The sequence below is a fragment of the Phyllostomus discolor genome, chromosome 9 (assembly GCF_004126475.2).
Source record: "Phyllostomus discolor isolate MPI-MPIP mPhyDis1 chromosome 9, mPhyDis1.pri.v3, whole genome shotgun sequence".
Taxonomy (NCBI): domain Eukaryota; kingdom Metazoa; phylum Chordata; class Mammalia; order Chiroptera; family Phyllostomidae; genus Phyllostomus; species Phyllostomus discolor.
The window spans coordinates 96790504-96806067 of NC_040911.2; the positions used below are offsets into that span (position 1 = coordinate 96790504).

At 57.2% G+C, this 15564-nt stretch overlaps 1 protein-coding gene across 2 annotated transcripts in view; it reads right to left on the reverse strand.

Moving 5' to 3' along the window:
- Positions 1 to 15564, reverse strand: part of PREX1 (phosphatidylinositol-3,4,5-trisphosphate dependent Rac exchange factor 1) — a 171442-nt gene that overhangs the window by 140689 nt on the left and 15189 nt on the right. The window lies entirely within an intron of this gene.

The following is a 15564-nucleotide window of genomic DNA, read 5'->3' on the forward strand; positions in this document are numbered from 1 at the left end:
GACGGGGCCCAGCCTGTGGCGATACTAAAAGCCCCTGGAGTGGACACTCGGACAGAGTCAATGCGATGGCATGGCAAGTATATCGCAAACTTTTACAAATGTTTTAAAAGAAACATCTAGAAAGCAGATGCCATTACCTCCATTTCACAGGTGACACCTCGAGGGGTAGAGAGAGGTTACGGGTCTCTTTCTCAGTATCTCGTCGGCAGTGAAAGCCGGGACACAAAACAGGCGGTGGGGGGGGTGGTGACTTTTCTCACATCTGCTGTGACTCCACAGAGCTAGCTGCCAGTTCGGTGAGTCTGCAAACCTCACCCAAAGCAAATCACTTCCTCTCTCCGGGCTCCGGTCAAAGGCCAGCCTGGGATGGCTCTTATCGAAGATCCCCCTAAGGTCCTCGAGCCTCTACAAGTCCAGGCACTGCGGTGAGGCATCATTTATTCATATCCACAGGGACAGCTGTGGCATTAATAAATGATGACTTTTAACGACCCACAGTGGGAACTGGCCCTCTCCTAGGTGCACGGGAAGAAAACGTCCTGGGTTGTCCAACTCCAAGCCCTTCACGTGGCTGGCTCCGATGTCCAACAAGGGGCCTCGACAGCCCACCCCCTCCCACGAGGGTCCAGCCGGGAGCACCACCCCACTAGGCGGGAGGCTCCCTCACTCACTCATGGGAAGATTACCTCACCGGGCTGGAGGACCCCCCTCCCTCACCAGAAGGACTCTGCCATGGGACAGCAGGACCGCCCCCCCCTCACATGGTGAAAAGACCCCACCCACCCCATTTGGAGCAGCCGGGTCTCACTGGGCTGGTGGGGGCTGGGGCCATGACTTTTCTGCACCTGAACCCCTATAAAGTATGGTCCTTTCTCTGAGCACAGAGGGTCCTCAAGGGCAAAGTGGGCTCCAAGCCAGCCCCCATTCTCAGGGGTGGGACCAACCTGCAAATGATGCACTAGAAGCCAGAGAGAGGGGCGGGGGGAGAAACAGAGGCACAGAGAGTGACACAGGAAGAAAAAACAGAAGAGGGAGGGGAGGGGAAGGGAGGGGAGAAGGGGAGGGGAGGGGAGAAGGGGAGGGGAGGGGAGGAGAAGGGGGAGGAGAAGGGGAGGGGGAGGGGGAGGGGAGGGGAGGGGGAGGGGAGGGGGGGGGGAGGGGAAGGGAGGGGGAGGGGAGGGGGGGGCCTGGGCTGACAGAGCCCCAGGAGGAGGCTGAAGAATGGAAACAAGAACGCTCGGAGCCAGAAGCAAAGAGTCCAGGAAGGAGAGAGGAGACCCAGCAGGGCCCTTCCTTTGAGGTCCTTCCCACGCAGCAAGGCAGTGCCAGCCCTGCCCGGGAGTCTCCGCCGGTGGGAGGCTGGGGGCAGCTTCCCCAGCCAGGCGGGAGCCTGCCAGAGCAGACTCAGCAGAGGAGGAAGCAGGCTGGTGAGGCTGGGGGCTGGGCCTGGGAGTGCCAAGCGTCCAGCCAGGTTGCCATGGCCACGGAGACAAAGAGAGGGGCTGATGAGAGACCTGGGACAGTTCCCAAGAGGGGCCCCGGCCACCTACGGATCCCAGGGGAACCCAGTCCCTCTGTAGGACCTGCTTAACCAAGGCTCCAGGCTGCTGGCCAACCGCACTTCCCAGGGAAGGCCTGCAGGTCAGGCCCTCTCCGGCTGCCCAGGCTAAAAAGGGGCAGTGAAACTCATGGCCCAGCCAGGGGCAGCCAAAAGAAAGCCCCCTGCCCCGCCCCCAAGCCAGCATCCAGACCCTGTTTGCCAACCCTGAGTACGTAACCTGCCTGGGCCTCAGTTTCTTCATCCATTAAATGAGAAGAAGATCCCTCAGCTTGTCCTGGCTCCCAGGGGCCAGGAGCTTGTAAGGAGAGAACTGCCGGTGGGAATAAGTGACTAATAATAAATAAAGTTCGCACTCACCCAGGACTCGCTACATACGACCAGGGTCTGCCCTCCACACACCCCCTGCCTAACACAGCGCTCCTCCAACTGTGCAGGGGAGAACTGCTTTCTTCTTTAACTTCTGATCCCTCTGCAACTATGCTTTTGTACAATGCAAGAAAAATAAAATACTAAAAACAAAGAAAAAGACTATAAGCCTGATTTTTTTAGTCGTGAACTAAACTAGCATAAAACGTGTTCCCGTTTCCTGTTTCTGTCCCTCCGAGTCCCGCTGGCTTTGCTCAGGTGACCCTCACGACGACCCAGGACCGGGCGTGAGGGTGGGGCTGCAGCGTGGGCATGTTGGGAGCCCAGGTGCTGGCACCAGCTCTGCCACTTCCTAGCAAAGGACTTCGCCCCTCTGTGCCTCAGTTCCCCCACCTGCCCTAAGGGAATAACACCAAGGGTGACTCATAGGGCTTTCTGGTGGGGACTCTACAAGTTAGTCGTGCAAAACTCTTTAGAATAATCACGGACATACTGAAACCCTCACTACACATCAGTTACTACCGTGAAGTATCACCAAATGGCAGGAGACACTGGTGCTGAGATTCTCTATCTCCTCACCCTCACCAGCCACCCCACCCTCCCCCGCCTGATGTGGCAAGGATCTGCTGGGTGACAACCATACTGACCGTCGCTCCCACCCGAAGGCTGGATCTGTGAGGGCGGGGGCTTGGGTCTGCGTTATCACCCAGCTCAGCCCAGAACTGTGCCTGGCACTTGGAGGCAAGAAGCATGAGTGCAAATCCTGTCTCTGCCGTGCATTCGCTGTGTGACCTCAAGTAAATGACCCCACCTCTCTGGGCCTCCGTTTCCTCATCTGTGGAATGGGAGTGCAATGATGATGGCTTTGTCCCCGTGCACAGAGAGGTCTGGAAAAGGACGCTCCCTGCAGTACTTCTCAGCCCTGCATGTGGCAAGGTGTGGAGTCATTTTGGAGTCAACTGGGGCCGGGGATGCCACTGGCGTCTAGTGTGCAGAGAGGCCGGGATGCTGCCAAGCAATGCACAATGCACTGGAGAGCCCTCCACATCAAAGAACCTCGCAGCCCAAACTGGCCATAGTGTGGAGGGTGAGAACTCCTGACCTCGAAGAGAATGAACCACCTAGATGCCCATCAAGAGGAGAATGGATGTAAAAACTCCAGTATCATCATCTTGTACAACAGTAGGCAGAAGTCTGAATGCACTGAAACTGTGTAAAACTGCAGCAGCAGATCACCCGGACGTACACAGTCAGTGAACAAAGCCAGCTGCAGAATGCCAGGGGCCACAGCCACTTGCCCTCAGAGAGCAGGGAAGGGGCAGAGCTAGAACTCGCACTCAGGAGCGCGGCCCCGGAGCCTGCAGTTTGAACCACCTGCCCCCCGGGGCCTCGGTCTGACACCTTTTATTTAAATAAATGCACACACTTAAAAGTGTGCCCTGTCGTTTCCATGGGCATGGATGTCAATGGCATGAGCACACAGGGAAAGATTGAGGAGGCTGCACATCGGACTAGTAACAGTAGCAACAGGAGGTGGGGGTGACCGGGAGCAGCAAGGGGAGGGTCACCTCATCTGTAATGGTGTGGTTTTCTGCAAGGAAATCCCATTCATATCCGTCAGGTCACTACACATGAATGAAAAATTACAAATGCGTACGCGACCTTGCAAACCAGAAATTCCATTCCCACAAAGGCACAAACCTGCAGGCGCAAAGCGGCCTGTGTCTGCCACACACCATCTATCATGGCAAAAGGTGGGAGCCACCTGTGCCCATCCCGAGGGGACTGGCTTAGAAGGAAACGAAGCCGCAGTGCCTCCACCCAGCGGAATGTCGTGTGCTATCACAGGACGGCCTCCATGGCCGAGGGTGGAAAGGGACAAGGCCAAGTGCAGACATGTGACCATAAGGAGCCCCCACTGCGGCAACAAAGCGGCAGGAACGGACCGTCTGAAGCGCTCGCATGAAACCAGGTCCGGCGCCTGGCTTTGGGGAGGGGACTGGGAGGCTGACTTCTTTTTGTTCGGGTTTTTTTTTTTTAGATTTTATTTTTTTTAGAGTAGTTTTACATTCATAGCAAAATTGAACAGAAGGTGCCAGAATTTCCTCCATGTCCCCCTTGCTCCCTCAAACATGCACGGCCTCCCCCATTATCAACATCCCCCACCGGAGTGGAGTGTTTGTTACAACTGGGGAAGCCACATGGACACACCCTTGTCGCCCAGAGTCCAGAGCTGACACTAGGGCTCACTCTGGGTGACGCACAGTCTGTGCGTTTGGACAAATGCAGGATGACACGCCCCCCGTCGCTCGAGCGCCCCAGAGGGCAGTGCCAGCGCCCAAGAACCCCCCGTGCTCTGGCCCTGGCACCTGCTGGCCTTTCACCCGCCCGTGTCCGTAGCTCTGGGGGCTGGCTCCTCACTCGGCATCACTCACGCCTCCCCCATTTGAGCCATGGGAACGGCCACATATATCTATTACATATAAGTAATATAGAACGTGCAGATGACATACAGTTTACATGCATATATGCACATACGGTTACATACACATGGATAGTTATACTTTAAAAAATTTTTAAGACACACAAGAGCACACACTGTATGATTCAATTTTACGTCAAGGTCAAAAACAGGCAAAACTAATATTTAATCATAGAAATCGGAAGAGCGGTCACACTGGGGGATGCTGACCGGGAGGGAACACTCTCTGCGGAGCAGTAGTTACTATCTCATGTGGGCAAGGGCTATACGGATAAATCATAGGTAAAAACTCATCAAGACGTACACTTAAAGTCCTGGCTGGTATAGCTCAGTGGATTGAGTGCGGGCTGGGAACCAAAGTGTCCCAGGTTCGATTCCCAGTCAGGGTACATGCCTGGGTTGCAGGCCATAACCCCCAGCAACCGCACATTGATGTTTCTCTCTCTCTCTCTCTCTCTATCTCCTTCCCTTCCCTCTCTAAAAAATAAATAAATAAAATCTTTAAAAAAAAATCTTGATTAAAAAAAAAAGATGTACACTTAATATTGTGAATTTTGCATATGGGATAGGCCTAAAATTTTTAAATAAAAAGTGTTTATGAAAAGGAACGTTTGATCACAGTGCAGAAGGGATTTGTGGAGAGGCCCCAAATTCCATCATCCCCCCAATTCCCAAAGGGACCTCTTTGCTAGGGGCCCTGGGAGGGGGCCAAGCTGGGGTCGAGCTCCGTCCCCCCCACCCCCAAGAAGCCAAATGGGAATCAAGCTGGCCTTTGTGGCTCGGTCCAGCAGAGCGGGACAAAGGGCCAAATGACGGCCCCCTGCTCCCCCAGGACACTGCAGCCCATTCATGCTGGAGGCTGGCCACCTCCCCAGGGCTCCCGCCGCCCTCCTCTCCGGAGCTGGGAACAATATCCCCTTTTACCATCCCCTTGTCTCCCACTTCCGCATTTAATTGCAAGTTCATGGGTATTAAGTGGCCCATACAGCTGACCTAGCTCCCTCTCCCCGCCCCATCGCCCAAAAGACAGGCCCACAGCCCTGGCTCTGTTCACTGCCTCGGTGGGCCCGCTCTGTCAATGATCTCCCCAGAGAGCAGAGAGAAAGGGCCCTCCTGCTCCCGCCTCGTCACCTTCCTCAAACAAGTCGGTTCTCACCCAGGAACGCCGCTTGCAAACCAAGCTGCTCTTGGCCCTGGGGCAAGGCGTCGGGCCCTGGAACTGTGCCCCCTGCTCTGACGTGCCAGGCCGCTGGCACGCTCGCTCTGCGCCTCACGGCAACCCCACTGGGTGCCCGAGGAAACTGAGACCCAGGGAGGGTCAGGGACAGGCCTGTCGTCCAGCCAGGGCCAGTGCTAAGAGCCTCAACACTCCTCTGCCTGGACACCCTCACTTTCCCTAAGCTGCATCCTGCCCCCTATTCAAAGGGGTGGCTGAAACCTTTGACCCTTCATTTCTCAACTCACTTTGAAATCCCAGGGACAGCTCCAACCTCATCTGGTGACCTACAGAGACCACATAAGCCGATCTCCTGCCCTTTACATGAACTCTCCCTTGCCCTGGCTCACGGGATTCCTACACTGGGCCGTCCCCAAGCCTATCACACCTATCCTGAAAGTCTCTACCTCCTCCAGGAAGCCTTCCAGGTTACAGCAGTCAGTCATGTCCCCGCCACTGAAAGGCCTCCCCTCCCACATGCCTCCGCCACCAATTCAAGCCTGAGTCAGCTTTATCACCATCCTAAATTCCCTCCAGGCCACCTCCTGGTCCAAGCCGCCACCACCATCCTGTCCCAGTCACTGACAGCTGACCAGGAGCCACCTAACCAGTCTTGCTGCTCCCCTGGTGCAGCATCCACACACGGACCTAAGTGGCCTCCTTTGAAACGCAGACCAAACCACTCTCCCACCCTGCCTCCTCCACAGCTGCCGGCTGCACGCGCAGGAAGCCCCTGCTCCTCACCTGTACCCGCCAGGCTCAGCGCTCTGTGCCATGACCTCCCTCACCTCGCCACCTCCCCTCCCTCCACTGCAGCACCTGCTGCCCCTGAGACCCACCAGGCTCCTTCCCACCTCCCAGCCTGGGCTCCCGTGGTTTCATCCTGCAAGAGCTCGCTTCTCCCAAAAAGTCACACCCCTGGCTCCTGCGCATTACTCACGGCTCCCGTCCTAGGTCAGGCCTTTCCTGAGCACCCGACTGACGGCAGGGCCCCTCCTCTCCCCCAGGGTCCCTCTTCATCACCCTCACCACTGCCCCCCCGGGTCACCGCCCTGGCAGGAATGAAAACCTGCAGTGGCCCTGCTCACTGTGATCCTGGTGCCCCCACCAGAACGTCAGCTCCCCCCGCACGGCAGGGATGTTTTCCTGTCTGTTCTCCCCGGGCCCTCATCCAGCAGCTGGCACACAGGAGGTGCTCCATAAGGACGGAGGACTTGAGTAAGTAACGAAAGGTTGTTCCTGTTCTTCTTTAATGTACATCTCATTCAAGAGCTGGCCCACACGCTGCCACAGACCATGCAACACGCCTCCCTGCCAAGGAGCACTCTGACCAGGACAGACCAGGCCGGCCCCTCTCTGATGAAGGACTCCTCCTCTCGAAAGGTCTGACTCGGCCAGGGCACAGCGGAGGCTGACCCTCCCTTTCTGTCTTCTCAGCTGGCGCCCCACCCAGTGGTACAATAGGATGGTCAAGAGCAGGGCTCTGGCACTGGGGGGGCCTGGGCTCGAATCCTGGCTCTGCCTCTTGTCATAAGACTTTTATAAACTCTGCTAGCTGCATAAGCCTGGGCAGGATACCGAAGCTGTCCATGCCTCAGTTTCCTCCGTCTTCAGGCACCCTACCTCACAGGGTGGTTGTAAGGACGACGAGAGGAGTGAATAGCACTCGAACCGACATTTCTCCACCTGCAGCGTGCTTGCCAATCAGCTGCACCAGGGGGTTTAAAAAGCAGGTTAAACAGATTCCGATACAGTGGATCTGGGATGGGCCCAGGCCCGCATGCCGACGATGCTGGGCCCTGGGGCACACCTGGAGCACGGCAAGGGCCTAAAGGGCACCGGCCCATAGTAGGTGCTCCATGAAATCATCTCCTGCAGCTATTCTCTATCGTCTGACAAAATCAGATTGTAGAGCGCTGTGTGGCCGGCCCTCTTCCTGGGATTAAAGTGGAATCTTTTCAGATCTGTGCAAGACCCCGTCCCAAATCCGTAAACACCAATAAATGACATTTTCATTCCAACTTCAAAGAAACGGCAGCTCTCATTTCTCGACTCCCCACATATTTTCTTCCCTTCAATCTGAAGACTCCCCTGCGTGCTAGGGGGGGGGGGGGGGGGGAGGCGTTTCCTGTGTGGAAGCCCCTCGCAGCCACCAGCGAGATGTCCCCCAGGAGGACACGCACACGGGACTGGGAGAGGAAGGCTTCGAAGACCCGACCCCTCTGAAGCGTGTCCACCTGAGCCCCCGGTCTGGGGCCCCCTAAGAGCAACTTCTGTAAGCCCAGTAGCAGCCCTTCCTCGAGCAGCACGGCCGCACCGCCCCCGGGGTCTCTGTGTGCTCAGAGCACTGGCCGGTTCCGAGTAAAACATTTCCAGTGCCACCATCTGGGGACCCAGTTGTGTCCTACATGCATTGCTGTTAACGCGGCCCAAGACCGGAGGCGCGCTGGTGCCCGAGCAGGTCCCTTTACAAGGCAGGAAAGCGAGGCACAGAGCGGCGTGCAGCCTGCCTGGGGCCCCACTGGTGCACGGGCTTCTGTCCACCCCCATGGAGGGGCCAGCGGAGCAGACGCCCAAGGCAGCATCAGCCAGTCCTCTGGGCTGTGTGGGAAGGGCAGGGGCTGCTAGAACAGGGGCCTGCAGCCTCCTCCCCGCTGCTAGGCACCTCCAACCACACAGATAGGATCTTGCTCTAATCAGCCTCTGGACCAGGGGCCCCCAGCCCCTGCCATAAAGGGGGCCAGACTGGGGTGGGGGAGGGAGCTTTGATGTGGCGGAGGACGGAGCCAGCCAGGCTCCAAAGCCAGCTGTCAGGGAGGGAGGGACCTCCGAGGCCCCAGACGGGGCTTCGAAACAGCCTCCGCTTCTCTCCAGTCCACTTGGGCCTGCGGACAGCTCGCATAGGATGCTTTCACCAAACCCTCGATGCACACGACCTCATTCCAACCTCACAAAACCCTCCGAGGCAGTACCACAATCATGCCCCATTTTGCAGGGGCGGGGAAGCTGAGGCACGGGGAAGCTGAGGCACGGGGAGCCTAGGTAAGCTGCTCAAGGCCACCCAGCAGGAAGTGGCAGAGCTGGACTCAAATCTAGGCTTAGCTCACACCAGGGCCTGAACTTGGTTGTAAGCACTTTCCCGGGAAGGTGGCCAACCGTCCCGGTGCGCCGAGGACTGAAGGGTTTCCTGGGATGTTTCAAAATCAAGACAGTCCTAAGTGAACCAGGCCACGCTGGTCACTCTGTTTACCAGCCTACCCACCAATGAGAATAAAGAAAATAATTGCAGTAACAATAGCGACACTCGGCACTTAGTGTGCCAGCCTCCGCCGAGCCTTCGGCACACAGCCCTGTGAGGGAGGGGCTTCTGCTCTCTTCGTCCCCTCCCCCCTTGCACAGGCGAGGACACTGAGGCCCAGGCAGGCTGCAGAGCCCACCCACGGTCAGCACGGAGGACAGGGAGCAGTCTCTCGGAGAGCGGACGCAGCCGGGTTCCCCGTGTCCTCAGGCTCTCAGACAGGACAGGACCCCAAGGGCCACGGTGACCTCTGAACACTGACCTGTATGAGATCCGTGCCTTTAACACATGTAACATGGGACCAAACTACCGTGGACGCAAAAAAGGGTGGCATTTCTAAAAAACGTGCTAGCTTACAATATGCCTGTTACTGAGTGGGTGGTCTCTGGGCAACACCCTGTGCTTCTAAGTCCCGCCCCTGTATTAGCACATTCCCAGCACCTGTCACTTGCAGGGGGTCTTACCTACTTTACTGACAGCCTCCCCTGACTCAAATGTCAGGGTTCTGAGAGCAGGGATTTTGTCAGTTCGCAGCTGCTTCCCCCGTGCCTGGCACACAGTAGGACTTAATCGGCATCTGCACACAGTACGAAAATGGCAGGAAATAAGATTCCCGAAGCCCAAAGTGTGTCTAACATGGTGGGGACACTCCCTTTGTGACAGGGGCTCTAAGAGAAGACAGGCAGTTCTGCGAGCTTGCAATGGGGAGCCTGACCCAGGCTGGGGAGTCGGGAGGGGGTGAGCCTAGGAAGGTGTTCCCGAGAAAGAGCTAGACTCTCGCCACTCAGAGTGTGGTCCCCAGACCAGTGGCAGCAGGGGCCTCTCATCTGCAGGGAGCCTGGTAGACAGGCGGCATCTCAGGCTCCACCCCGGACCTGCTGATCCAGAATCTGCATTTTAATTAGATCCCCAGGTGGTTCCTGTGTGTAGTACAATTGGAGAGATCCTGGTTTAGATCCCAGGAAGAGTGGGCGAAGGCAGGCCTGTTCAGCTCAGCGAGTCCCTGGGAACCGAACCGTGAAAGGCACAGGGCTGGCCCGTGAGGTCACTCTCGTGTAAACCGGGGCTCCCCAGCATCACAGAGGCCCATCGGGGGACCCTGAGCATCCTTCCTCCCTCAGACCCAAAAGAGGGTCTGAGAAGCCCAGAGCCAGGACACGCAGAGGGAGGGAGAGGGGGCTATGAACCCGACAGATTTGCGTGGCAGACTCCCCGAGAGCCACACCATCTGGAGCCCCTTTGTGATACAGAGGAGGGAGGATGGCAGAGAGCCAGGAATATTTATGAAGTGAGGGGAGAGGGAGCCAAGGGGGTGTGTGGGGGCGCAGCAGGGGGCCTCTCAAACCTGCGGCGCCCCACTCTCAGCCTCCTAACCACCTGCGACAGACAGGCTCGCACACTCTGCACACCACTTAGAATCCACGTGAAGTCCCCCCTTTTCCGCAGCTCCCGGAAATGTGCCCTCCTGAAAGTCAAGCCTTCGTCCTGCTCCGGGTGCATGCGGTGGTGCAGGAGCTGGTGTCTCACCTCCGTCTACGGTGACAGACATGTGACCCAGGCCTGAGCCATCGGAGCTCTGGACAGGCAGGAAGGGAGTGCGGCCAGGGAGCACCTGAATCCAGCTGTGCCTGAAGCCACAGCTGCTCCTGAAGCAAGGGAGCCCACACGAGAGTTCCGTTGCTGTTGCTGTTTGCTTGGGACCCCCTGAGCTGAGGCTTCTATCACTCACAGCCTAAAGAGTCCTGAGTAACAAGCCCTGGCTGGCGTAGCTCAGTGGATTGAGCATGGGCTGCGAACCAAAGTGTTGCAGGTTCGATTCCCAGTCAGGGTACATGCCTGGGTTGCAGGCCATGACCCCCAGCAACCACACACTGATGTTTCTCTCTCTCTCTCTCTCCCCCCTTCCCTCTCTAAAAATAAATAAATAAAATCTTTTAAAAAAAAGAGTCCCGAGTAACAGACCTGCCGCAGCACCTCCCACCCTGCAGCGTCGCTGCTTGTGCGCCCCGCCTCCCCCAGGCCTGAGGCTCCTTGAGGACACACGCCACTGTCTGACTGAACTCTGTCCCCGATGACCAGAGGCCTGGTCCATAATGTAACCTCAGGAGGTAAGAGAGAGTAAATGGATGTCTCTTCCCTCCTTCCCTCTAGGGATATTCACTGAGCACCCGCTATGTGTCAGGTACAACCGTTCTAGATCTGGGAACAGCAGGGACAGGAGAAATAAACACCGCCGCCCTCCAAGTGCGGGGAGAGTGAGCAATCATCGAACGAGTAAAATACAAGTGTAACAGCGAATGGGGAGAGGAGCGTGGCGGGGAGGTGCACGTTTCAGATGAGCGCATGGAGGAAGTGAGGTATCTGAGCAGAGACGCCACATGGACACCCGGGCAGTGTGCTAGGCCAAGCCAACAGCAAGTGCAAAGGCCCTGAGGCAGGAGTGGGCCAGATGCTTGGGGGTGAGGTCAGGGAGGCGGACCTGGAGAGCAGGGAGACCACCTACTGGGAGGCCTTCCGGGTCACCCTCAGGGCCTTGGCATTCACGGTGGGTGAAGCGGGAGCCACGGGAGGGATTCGAGCAGAGGGGGATGCGACCTGACTCACAGGGGACGCGTGTGGGGAGCTCACCTGCGGGAGCAAGGGGAGAAGCAGCAAGGGACCGGGGAGGAGGCGACTGAAGTGTCCCAGCAGGAGGCGATGGTGGCCGAGAGGGACCATGCGGCAGCTGCGGAAGGACGAGGAAAGGCCAGACTCTGGGTGCCTGTCGAAGGCGGAGTCAACTGGATTCCCTGACAGCTCGGACGCAGGGTGCAAGAGGAAGGGGCGGGATGGAGACGGCTCCAAGGACATGCCCCAAGCAAGCGGAAGGGTGGAGGGGCCTTCAGCTGCATAGAAGGAAGCCACGAGAGGGGCCAGCCGGAGAGGGCGGGCAGTCTGCGATGCCCACCAGACACCCAAGGAGGGATGTCCAGTCAGCACACGGACATGGACACCTGGAGGACAGGGCAGAGGTCAGCGCACACTGGGAAAGTGTCAGCAACGGGAAGGCATTTAAAGTGACTGGACAAAACAAACTAAACTCCAGAGTGATGACGAAGGGACAGAGGGAGAGAGAAGGAGCTGTCCCCATCCCCCTGCCGCTGGGTCCCCACTCCCACAGCCTCCCGGACGACTGGCGGGGGGGTTGATGAAGAGACAGACTGACCCCGCGCCTCCTTCTGGAATGCCTGCCCCAGACAAGGGGGTTCAGCATCCAGCATCGCCCGGCCCTCCCAGCTCCACCCCACCACCCAGCTGAGAAACTGAGGCTCAGGGAGGAACAGGGGGGACTCGGGGTAGGGAGGGATCTGAATGCCAATGCAGCTGGCAGAGCGGCTACAGCCAGGCCCTGGGCTGCAGACCCGACACCCGGCTGCCAAACACAGCTTCGCATGGACAGAAATAAAGAGACCCCCCCACCCCACCCCCCAGAGGACCTGACAAAGACCCGACACATGGGGAGGGGTCTGAGTGAGCGTCTTGGTCCGAGGCATCATAGCGACAGTGCTGGCACCCAGCTGGGGAGACCCAAGGGGTGGCCAGCACCAAACTCAGGACTGGGCCTCCTGAGTCTCCCCCCCAACCAAGTACCAAGGGTGTCCGTCTCCCCCGACCTGCAGGCTGGCCCTGAACCCAGAACTCCATCTCCCTCCCCCGGGGATGGGGCGCCCTGCTCCCATCCTGGTTCCGACACCTCTCCAAGCCTGGATTTCGCCTGTGAGATGGGTGACAAATGCAGACACATTCATGTCCTCACTTTGTCACAGCAGCTAATATGCAGTGAGCTCTTACACTATGTGTGTGCCAGACACCGACCTGGCCCAGGGGTTTCCGCCAGATCTCGGGGGTGGGGCTGTCCCAGGCACATTGGGTGTTGAGTGACATCCCTGGCTTCTCCCCACCGGGTGCCCTCACATCCCCCCACCCCAGTTACCATGACAGACGTCGCCAAAGTCCCCAGGAGCGGGGGGGGGGGGGGGGGGGGGGGGGGGGGAGCGGGAGGGGGACGGGGGGAGCAAAATCTGCCCTCGTTGAGAATCACTGCTCCGGCAGAGTTCTAGGTCGACCAGAACATTGGCTCCATGAAGGCGAAGGTCATTGTCGCTTTGCCAAATCCAGACCCCAGATATACACTAAGAGGGCTGGTTTCAGAATCTGGCTCAAGCCCCCACCCTCCTGACTCTCAGAGGACGATGGAGGGCTGGTGGGACCCAGCGTTATGTACACACAGGTCCGCCCCACGGCGGGGGAGAGGCCGGTAAGAGTCTTTTCGTTGTTAAAGTTCATCTTAACCTGAAATACAATATGCTCATTATAACTAACGAAGCCATGCAGACAGAAATGAAGACAGAGATCTTTCTGCACACCGCCCCCGTCCCCGGTCCAAGGCCACCAGCGTTCCGCTAACACCCCGGTGCGCCTTGCACGGCGCTTTTCTCCGCGTTCATAAAACCTGCCAAGAGCGTCTTCTGCTCTTATTTTCCTACAGAACCAGGACCACCCTCGACATCTGACTCGTAACTTCACCTTCCCGGTCTGAGAGCACGGCACGCGCAGCCTTTCACGTCGAGACACGAGATCGGCCTCCTTCCTCTAAACCAGTGATTTCCAACCCTTTTCATCTCGTGGCGCACAAAACACGTTATATTTTTTGCCGACCTAACCAAAAAAATAGGTATAATTTCGATTCATTCACATCAGACCGCTAATGTCGTGTTGGCTGCCGTCATCTCATTTGACAGTCTCAAGGAGAAGAGGTCAGTGCCCCTGACTAAACAGTCAGGTGCCGCACGTTGTAGAACTTCCCGCGGCGTGCCGTGTGCCGCCGCACGCCAGCTGAAAACCACTGCTCTGAGCAGCTGCCTGCTGTCCCCACACGTAAATGAGCAACAACAATCTTAGCCTTTTCTCTGCTGATGAATTAAATACCTGGGTGGTTTCCTTTTTTTTTTTTTTGCTGTTATAAACAAAGCTGGAAAAACATCTTTGTCACTTAAATTTTCACATCCTTTTTTTCTTGGTTCTATAGGAGAGATTCTCAAAGGAACTGAATTAAAGGGGATTGTGGGGGGTGGCTTATTTTTAAAGACATTGCCAGACTATTTTTCCCCAAAGACAGCAGTCATTAGGACTCCCACCGGCATCATAGGAAGCTGCCTGTTTCCCAGCAGCTATGCCAGCACCGGGTATCATCACTGTGTGTGTGTGTGTGTGTGTGTGTGTGAGAGAGAGAGAGAGAGAGAGAGAGAGAGAGAGAGAGACAGTGTCACGCTACAGAAGGTAATGGTGCCTGATGTGGCTACTCACTCAGCAGAAAGTCGGCCCCACATTCTCACTCCACAGAACCCATTCAAGAGCACCCTGGACCCGCGTGAGGACAGAGGGATTGTGGGGGAGCGGGCTGTCCATCTATAGGGCCCCGAGAAGCCTTCCTCCCAAGCCCCTCCCCATCCTCACAAGCTGACTCCTGCGCCGGCACCATCCTCATTTCTGAAATGGATTTCACACCCGGGCATAACAAAGATGCCTTTGTCACTAGGGAAGAGGGAGCGACTGTTGCCAGAACATTCTGGGTTCTGTTCATTCAACTCTCCATGTGTGGGGAGGAAGAGGGGCACTGGGGGGAGAACAGGATGCGTCCCACTCTGGGGCTGACCGCAGGGATGGAGGCCTTGGGAAGAGCTGGCACAGCCCCAGGTTCCCTGTCATTCACTCACTGGACCGTCCCACAAGTGTCTGCTGAGCACTCACAGCGGGCCAGGCACTCCAGGAAGCACGGTGCATTTGTCACCCCGTGCAATTCATTCCCACAGCCCAGTGACAGGTAACATCCTTAACCCCATTCTAAAGGTGAGAAAGCTGAGGCCTCGGTGAGATGAAGCCAAGACCCAAGGCCACATAGCAGCACAAGAGAGGAGCAATCAACGGACTTCTAACCACGTGCACCACACCCTAGACCTCAGGGGTCACCAGGGCAGCCTCCTCCCTCTGTCTCCACCCTGGCCTCCCATGATCCATTCTCCACTGGCAGCCAGACGGGTCCTGCAAAAACAGTTGGGTTGTCCCTCCTCTGCTCAAAAGCTCCAAGGGCTCCCACCTCGCTCAGAGTAAAATGCGGAGTGCTCACGCTGGCCCTCAGACCCTGCGCGATCTTCCCACCAGCCCCCCTGACTCCTCCCAGACTTCACTGCACTCTGCTGCTGGCTCACTCTGCTCCAGCCACTCTGGCCTCCTGGTCTTCCTGACACATGCTCCTGCCTCAGGGCCTTTGCACTGACTGTTCCTGTGCCTGGAGTGCTTGCTCTTCCCCCAGACACAGGGGTTAAGTCATTTTCCTGGAGTGACACATCTGGAAGGAGCCTAGTGACTGAAAGAAAACCACACATTCACGGCGAAGCCTCCAATAGGAGAGAAGGATGCTGTGTGACCCCGGGCAGGTTACTGAGACTTTCTGAGCCTCTGTTTCCTCATCTATAAAATAAGCAGCACAGAAACACCTTCCCCGTCAGGGTCCTAGAAGGCTACACTGCTTGGGACATGCCCACGGAGCACAGCGCCTCACCCATGTGGACACTGGTGTTATTATCAGACCTGTGGGAAGA